The sequence below is a fragment of the Setaria viridis genome, chromosome 7 (assembly GCF_005286985.2).
Source record: "Setaria viridis chromosome 7, Setaria_viridis_v4.0, whole genome shotgun sequence".
NCBI classification, from domain to species: domain Eukaryota; kingdom Viridiplantae; phylum Streptophyta; class Magnoliopsida; order Poales; family Poaceae; genus Setaria; species Setaria viridis.
Window position 1 is genome coordinate 4,067,723 of NC_048269.2, and position 9,232 is coordinate 4,076,954.

Below are 9,232 nucleotides of genomic sequence, written 5' to 3' on the forward strand. Positions count from 1 at the left end.
AGATACACGTATGCCCTAATGATTGTATCCTCTATCGTGGTGATGAATACAAGAAATTGGATGCTTGTCCTGTGTGCAGAGCACTGCGGTATAAGATCAGGTGAGATGATCTTGGTGATATCGAGGGGCAGCCTCCCAAAAAGAGAGTTCTCATGAAGGTGATGTGGTATTTCCCTGTAATACCATGCTTGAAGCATTTGTTTAGAAACAAGGCGAATGCTAAGTTGATGTGATGGCACAAAGAAGAACACAAGTAAGATGAGATACTGAGACACCCTACGGATGAGGTCCAGTGGAGATCAATTGATAGAGCATTCCCGGACTTTGAAAGTGATGCAAGGAACATAAGGTTTGGTTTAAGTATTGATGGATTCAATCCATTCGGTGAGTTGAGTAGTGGTCATAGTACTTGACCTGTGACCCTATGTATGTTCAACCTTCCTGCTTGGTTGTGCATGAAGTGGAAGTTTATTATGATGCTGATGCTTATTCAAGGCCCAAAACAACCTAGCAACGACATTGATGTGTACCTAAGACCCGTTGATGAACTTTTACTACTCTGGAAGGAAGGAGGTGTACGTGTGTGGGATGAGGATAAACAAGAGAGCTTTAACCTAGCATTGTTGTTCGTAACCATCAATGACTGGCCTGCACTGAGTAACCTTTCAGGACAAACAAACAAGGGATGTCGAGCCTGCACCCACTATTTAGACGACACAAACAGCATGTATTTGAAGCATTGTAAGAAGATCATATATATGGGCCATTGTTGATTTCTCCCTGCTAACCACCCACTGAGAAAGAGAGGGATGCATTTCAAAAGGGTGCCAGACCATCGTAAAAGACCTGCACACCGTAATGGAAAGCGTGTCTTTGAAATGATGAAGGATGCAAAGGTAGTCTTTGGAAAGGGTCTTGGTAGCGAACATGTTGTGAACGATGATAATGGACATTAACCATGTGGAAGAAGAAGTCAATATTTTAGGAGCTACCTTATTGGGAAATCCTAGAGGTCCGCAGCACAATAGACGTGATGCACCTAATGAAGAATCTTTGCGTGAACGTGCTAGGCTTTATGGGAGTTTATGGGAGCTCAAAAGATACATTGGAAGCACAACAAGACCTGAAACTTATGGGGCTACAAGATGACCTACATCCAGAAAAGAGAGATAACAAACAACACTACTTACGTCTTGCCAGTTACACTCTCAGCAAGGAAGAGAAGTATAGCATGTTTGAATGCTTGAATAGTATCAAGGTCCCGTCTGGGTACTCCTCGAATATAAAGGGAATAATAAATATGAAAGAAAAGGAGTTCATAAATATCAAGGCCCATGACTACCACATGTTGATGACCTAGTTGCTTCTGGTTGCACTGAGGGGTATTATATCAGAGAATGTCCGATTGTCGCTTGCAAAGCTATGTGCATTTGTTAATGCGATTTCGTAGAAGGCAATCGATCCAACCAAGCTAATAAAGCTACAAAACGATGTGGTGCAATGTCTTGTTAGCTTTGAGTTGATATTTCTACCATCCTTCTTCAATATTATAACGCACCTCCTAGTTCACCTAGTAAAAGAGATTATTATTCTTGATCCAGTATTCCTGCACAATATGTGGCCTTTCGAGAGGTTCATGTCAGTCCTAAAAAACTATGTTCTTAATCGTGCCCGTCCAGAAGGAAGCATCGCCAAGGGATATGGAATAGAGGAGGTCATTCAATTTTGTATTGATTTTATTGACTCTATTAATTCGATTGGGGTTCCAACTTCACGCCATGAGGGGAGGCTGCGGGAAATGGGCACCCTTGGAAGGAAAACAAGTTTGAGCAATGATACTGATTTGTTCGACAAGGCACACTTCACTGTTCTGCAACAATCATCCTTTGTGGCTCCATATATCGAGCAATACAAGCAGATGCTAGTTTCTGAACACCCGACGAAATCCGATGCCTAGATTATACGTTATCACATGGATACTTTTCCCTCTTAGTTGCATCAACACCTTATGGGTAACTCTGAGATTCACTCACAGCTCGCTTGGTTAGCTAGGGGGCCTTCTAGCACAATTGTAAAATTTGAAGGCTATGAGATAAATGGTTATACATTTTACACGAGAGCCCAAGACCAGAAAAGCACGAACAAGCATAGTGGTGTCCACATAGATACCATAGACAGCAACAGGAGCAAGGACTTGTATTATGGTTTCATAGAGGAGATATGGGAACTCGAATACGGACCACTGAACATCCCTCTGTTTCATTGCCAATGGGTGAAGCTAACTTTCGTAACCAAAGATCAGTATGGAATGACAATAGTGTACCTGACCAAGACTAGATACAATGATGAACCATTCGTACTTACCAATGATGTGCATCAGGTTTTCTATATGAAGGACATTTCTAGCAAACCAAAGAAATATTCAGAAGAGCCATGGGAGCCAAAGCGCCACATAGTGCTTCCAGGTAAAAGAAAAATCGTGGGAGTCAAGGACAAAACAAACCAATCACATGATTATGATCAGTTTGATGGCATGCCTCCATTCGCTGTTGAAGTTGACCCAAGCATCATGCTAGCAAAAGAAGAGGCTCCGTACTTACGCCACAATCATGACCAAGGAACTTTCGTGAAGAAGTTTTTTAATGTTACATTGTACTACACTAAATATGCTTTACATAAAACCTTTATATAAAGTTACATTGTAAAGTTTTATGATTTCATATACTACTTGATACAATTTTTAATTTAATATATCTATGATTTCATGTGTGTTTAAATTAGGTGAGGTGAAAAATTATTTGAAATATGTTTTTTAATATATTTTTGCATGTTCAAAATATGTAAAGTTTTATTTTTTCTTTAACAAAACTAGTTGAAAACATATATAAATTTGTGTGTTTAAATTGTTGAGGTGAAGATTTATTAAATCAATATGAACAATGTTAACCACATACATCAATTGAATTTTTCATGCATTGAAATTATTTAATTGAATAATTTCTTGACGATAGTGATGCAGTAAAATAATTATTTTAGTAACTAAAAGAATTGGTATAGAATTAATGACTCATTCAAACTTATTGTAAATATACTTGCTAATTTAATATATTTTTGCATGTTCAAAATATGAAAAGTTCTTATTTTTTCCTTCCTAAAATCTAGTGAAAACATATATAAAATCTATTTGCAAAAAATAGGCGGGGGACGGAAAATGGAAAAAGGGTCTTTTTGTCCCGAGTGCCCAATTGCAACAAGGACAAAAGCCCCCCGGTCCCAGTTGCAATTTGCAACCGGGACAAAAGGGTAATTTTCGCCTCCCGCACGAAATTTACACTTTTGTCCCGGTTGTAAATTGCAACCAGGACTAAAGGGGGACCTTTTGCCCCGTTGCAACCTTTTGTATTGGTTGCCAATTGCAACTGGTATGAGGTGATAAAATAATAGTCATCTTCCCCCCGTCCCCCACCCTTCAACACTTAGCGAAATTTTCACCACTCTCCAAGATCCGCCGCGCCCGTCTGCCTCTGTCGCCGGCAGCCATGCTCCTCGTCACCCGTCGCCCCGGCCGCCGTTGCCCGTGCTTGTACCACCACCTCCTCCGTCACCCTGGCCAGCCGCCACCTCCTCCGTCGCGCCCCCTCGTTGCCGCCTCTTATCGCGCCCCCTCATCACCTGTCGGTGTTTTATACCGGCCGTCTACCAAGGGGTACCCGAGGTAGCAGAATGTGTAGCGGGGGATTGCTGGACCTGGAACTTGAAGGTAAAAGCGAGGACACGAGACACGGATTTAGACAGGTTCGGGTCGCTCGAGTAGCGTAATACCCTACATCCTGTTTAGGGTTGTTTGTATATTGTGCCCTGCGCTTGGGTGTTGAGGTGTGACCTGCCGAGCTAGGTACGCCTGCCCTACTTTATATACTCAAGGGGGCAGAGTACTAGTCGAATTACAAGGAGGACTCCTAGTAGGATTACACGGGATCAGTCCTAGTAGGATTACACAGGAATCCTAGTAGGAATCTAACTTCTTCCTTCCTTGCGGGTACTAGGGATGTATCCCCGACAAGCCCCCGAGTGCTTCATAGTCGAATGCAGCAGTCTTCGAGTACTTTTAAGATATTCGCCGAGTAGTCTTGGTGTTCCTCAAGTACTTTATCTTGCGGAATCTTCAAAGCTTCTCAAACCTGCCATGAGGCTATGGTGTGCTCAAAGCCTTGATCATCTTGATATTGTAGTCTTCCTGTATGGATGGTGGCGAAAGTCAGACTCAATATGGAGTAGCCCCCGAGCCTTAGGTTGAATCGTAGAATTAGGCTCAGGGTCAAAATCTTGAATCTTCTTCTTTTAGCTTAAAAAATGTCTTGGGTATTGCTTATCAGCCCCTGATCCTTGGATTGATTGAATAATCAATCCAAGGGTCTTGAATCTTCACTCAGGTCATCATTGGAGTAGTCTTGCGGCGTCCAGCCCTCGAGCCTGGGAGCTAGCTGAGCCACTAGAGATATTTTGAGTAGTGGTTGGTGCTTAGCCCTTGAGTTCGGGAACTAGTCTGTGCCTCTGGAGGCACGCTTGGTGTCGCGACGAGCGTCGTCGCCAAAGCTTGACCTGAAAGAAAAGATGCGTACATTATGTAGCATATTTGTAGGATATTAAAACTGCTGAAATTTATTTAGTGATCAATGTAAACATTGTGTGTCATGCTCTTGTTCCAGTCATACTCTTCCCGAGTAGTTAGCCTGTTACATTTTAGATGTAGCCGCTGCGTGTATGAGAGCTATGTCTCGTGTACGCGTATGGGCATTGCTGTTTGCACGTGTATGTGTGCTAGCATTTGGCATCATAGGGGCACCCGAGGCTTTCACGAGTTAAGGCGTGTTCTACTCGGGAAGAGTAGTGACCTTAAGAGAAGACAAAAAGGAATAGTCGCTGTTGCGATAAAAAGAGAGTGTGGTAGCGTGAAAGAGTTTGCTGCCCTCCAGCGAATAGAGCGCGTGTTGTGCGCGAGAGTTTGCGGCGAGTAGAGCACGTGTTGCGCGCAAGCGGAAAGTAAGCCGGAAAATAATTATGAAAGTGACTTAGCTTGATTCGTGGATGATTGTTGACAAAGCCGTGACGGTCGTTGATGAAGCCGTAATGGTTGTTGATGAAGTCGACTAGTCGGAGCCGATTCTGACTAGTTGTCGATGATGCCAAGTTCACCCCAACTAATTTTTTAGTCGAGACGAGGAGCTGGAGTAGTCCGCCCTCGACTAGCCTTGTAGTCGAGACGAGTAGTAGAAGTAGTCGTCAGCGAGCATCGCGATATGGTCGGGGTATTCATCGGTGAGCCGCCCGTAGTCAATGGAGTCGTCGGCAAGCCGACCGTGGTCGTCGGCGTGCCTGCGACATAGTTGAAGAAATCATCAGCGAGCCGCCCGTAGTCGTCGGCGAGCTTGCGATGTAGCCAGAATTTCGAGTTGTAGTCAAACTTAGAGTCGCTGTCAGACTTCGAGTCAGAGTTGAAGCTGGAGTCGCCGTCGGACTCCGCATTGCGTTCGAACCCAGAGTCGTCGTCGGAGTTCGAGTTCGAATCATGGTCGGACCCGTAGCCGTCGTCGGAGTTCGAGTTTGAATCGCGGTCGAACCCGAAGTCACCGTCGAAGTACGAGTTTGCAGTCGAACCTTGATCCGAGGTTTAATTTGTCGATTTTCTCGATGAGATTTTCTATTTCTTATGGAAGAGAGTTCTCGTCGAGGCGCTTCTTCTCCTGGTTGTCGATGATGCAGCATTGGAAGGACCTAGTGCCATCGGTGATGCAAAGTCAGGAGTCGAAGATGAAGGTTGCGCTCACTTTGAAAGCGAACGCCAGCTTCAAGATGAGGTCCTTGAAGCTCGCCCGATGATCTCGACGATCTGCCCCACGGTGGGAGCCAATGTCATTGTTTTATACTGGCTGTCTACCAAGGGGTACCCGAGGTAGCAGAATGTGTAGAGGGGGATCGCCGGACTTGGAACTTGAAGGTAAAAGCGAGGACACGAGACACGGATTTAGACAGGTTCGGGCCGCTAGAGTAGCGTAATACCCTACATCCTGTTTAGGGCTGTTTGTATATTGTGCCCTGCGCTTGGGTGTTGAGGTGTGACCTGCCGAGCTAGGTACCCCAGCCCTCCTTTATATACTCCAGGGGGTAGAGTACTAGTCGAATTACAAGGAGGACTCCTAGTTGGATTACATGGGATGAGTCCTAGTAGGATTACAGGGGAATCTTAGTAGGAGTCTAACTTCTTCCTTCCTTGCGGGTACTGGGGATGTATCCCCGACAAGCCCCCGAGCGCTTCATAGTCGAATGCAGCAGTCTTCGAGTACTTTTCAGATATTCGCCGAGTAGTCTTGGTGTTCCTCGAGTACTTTATCTAGTGGAATCTTCAAAGCTTCTCAAAGCTGCCATGAGGCTATGGTGTGCTCAAAGCCTTGATCATCTTGATATTGTAGTCTTCATGTATGGAGGGCAGCGAAAGTCGCACTCCATATGGAGTAGCCACCGAGCCTTAGGTTGAATCATAGAATTAGGCTGAGGGTCAAAATCTTGAATCTTCTTCCTTTAGCTTAAAAAAAGTCTTGGGTGTAGCTTATCAGCCCGTGAGCCTTGGATTGGGTCTTGAATCTTCACTCAGGTCATTATTCGAGTAGTCTTGCGGCGTCCAGCCCTCGAGCATAGGAGCTAGCTAAGCCACTAGAGATATTCTGAGTAGTGGTTGGTGCTTAGTCCCCGAGTTCGGGAACTAGTCTGTGCCTCTGGAGGCACGCTTTGTGTCGCAACGAGCGTCGTCGCCAAAGCTTGACCTGAAAGAAAAGATGCGTAGATTATGTAGCATATTTGTAGGATATTTAAACTGCTGAAATGTATTTAGTGATCAATGTAAACACTGTGTGTCATGCTCTTGTTTCAGTCATACTCTTCCCGAGTAGTTAGCCTGTTACGTTTTAGGCTCTCAGTCCCAGTTTAGCCGTAGCTGCTGCGTGTATTAGAGCTGTGTCTCGTGTACGCGTATGGGCATTGCTGTTTGCACGTGTATGTGTGCTAGCATTTGGTGTCACAGGTGCACCCGAGGCTTTCACGAGTTAAGGCGTGTTCTACTCGAGAAGAGTAGTGACCTTAAGAGAAGACAAAAAGGAATAGCCGTTGTTGCGATAAAAAGAGAGCGCGGTAGCGTGAAAGAGTTTGTTGCCCTTCGGCGAATAGAGCGCCTGTTGTGCGCGAGAGTTTGTGGCAAGTAGAGCGCGTGTTGCGCGCAAGCGGAAAGTAAGCTAGAAAATAATTATAAAAATGACTTAGCTTGATTCGTGGATGATTGTTGACAAAGCCGTGACAGTCGTTGATGAAGCCGTAACGGTTGTTGACGAAGTCGACTAGTCGGAGCCGATTCTGACTAGTTGTCGATGATGCCAAGTTCACCCCGACTAATTTTTTAGTTGAGATGAGGAGTTGGAGTAGTCCGCCCTCGACTAGCCTTGTAGTCGAGACGAGTAGTAGAAGTAGTCGTCAGCGAGCGTCCCGATGTGGTCGGAGTAGTCGTCAGCGAGCCACCCGTAATTGATGGAGTCGTCGGCAAGCCGACCGTGGTCATCGGCGTGCCCACGACATAGTCGAAGAAATCATCAGCGAGCCGCCCATAGTCGTCGGCGAGCTTGCGTTGTAGTCGGACTTTCAAGTTGTAGTCGAACTCAGAGTCGCTGTCAGACTTCGAGTTGGAGTTGAAGCTGGAGTCACCGTCGGACTCCGCGTTGTGATCGAACCCGGTGTCGTCATCGGAGCTCGAGTTCGAATCGCGGTCGGACCCGTAGCCGCCGTCGGAGTTTGAGTTTGAATCACGGTCGAACTTGAAATCACCGTCGGAGTACGAGTTTGCAGTCGAACCTTGATCCGAGGTTTAATTTGTCGATTTTCTCGATGAGATTTTCTATTTCTTGTGGAAGAGAGTTCCTGTCAAGGCGCTTCTTCTCCTGGTTGTCGATGATGCAGCATTGGAAGGACCTAGTGCCGTCGGTGATGCAAAGTTAGATGTCGAAGACGAAGGTTGCGCCCGCTTTGAAATCGAACGCCGGCTTGATGATGAGGTCCTTCAAGCTCGCCCGATGATCTCGACGATCTGCCCCACGGTGGGAGCCAATGTCGAGTAGTCTTGGTGTTCCTCGAGTACTTTATCTGGCGGAATCTTCAAAGCTTCTCAAAGCTGCCATGAGGCTATAGTGTGCTCAAAGCCTTGATCATCTTGATATTGTAGTCTTCATGTATGGAGGGTGGCGAAAGTCGCAATACATATGGAGTAGCCCCCCGAGCCTTAGGTTGAATCATAGAATCAGGCTGAGGGTCAAAATCTTGAATCTTTTTCTTTCAGCTTAAAAAAGTCTTGGGTGTTGCTTATCAGCCCCTGAGCCTTGGATTGATTGAATAATCAACCCGAAGGTCTTGAATCTTCACTCAGGTCATCATTTGAGTAGTCTTGCGGCGTCCAGCCCCCGAGCCTGGGAGCTAGCTGAGCCACTAGAGATATTCTGAGTAGTTGTTGGTGCTTAGCCCCCGAGTTCGGGAACTAGTTTGTGCCTCTGGAGGCACGCTTGGTGTCGCGACGAGCGTTGTCACCAAAGCTTGACCTGAAAGAAAAGATGATCTCGACGATCTACCCCACGGTGGGTGCAAATGTCAATGTTTTATACCGGCCATCTACCAAGGGGTACCCGAGGTAGCAGAATGTGTAACGGGGGATCGCCAGACCTGGAACTTGAAGGTAAAAGCAAGGACACGAGACACGGATTTAGCCAGGTTCGGGCCGCTCGAGTTGCGTAATACCCTACGTCCTGTTCAGGGGTGTTTGTATATTGTGCCCTGCGCTTGGGTGTTGAGGTGTGACCTACCGAGCTAGGTACCCCTGCCCTCCTTTATATACTCCAGGGGCCAGAGTACTAGTCGGATTACAAGGAGGACTCCTAGTAGGATTACACGGGATGAGTCCCAGTAGGATTATAGGGGAATCCTAGTAGGAGTCTGACTTCTTCCTTCCTTGCGGGTACTGGGGATGTATCCCCGACATCACCATCTCCCTCCATGCCACCTCCTTGTCGCCACCTCTCTGTCGCTACCTCCATCCGCGCCACCCTATCGTTGCCGCCTCCATCGTTTGCGCCGCCTCCGTCCCCACCGCCGCTGGCCTCCGCTACCCTGGGCTCCTCATCGTCCACATTACCACTCCGCT

The 9,232-nt window shown here is 46.4% G+C and overlaps 1 pseudogene; it reads left to right on the forward strand.

The window, feature by feature from the left end:
* Positions 1 to 428: 428 nt before the first annotated feature.
* LOC140223293 (uncharacterized) lies at positions 429 to 2,715 on the forward strand (annotated as a pseudogene).
* Positions 2,716 to 9,232: the final 6,517 nt, after the last annotated feature.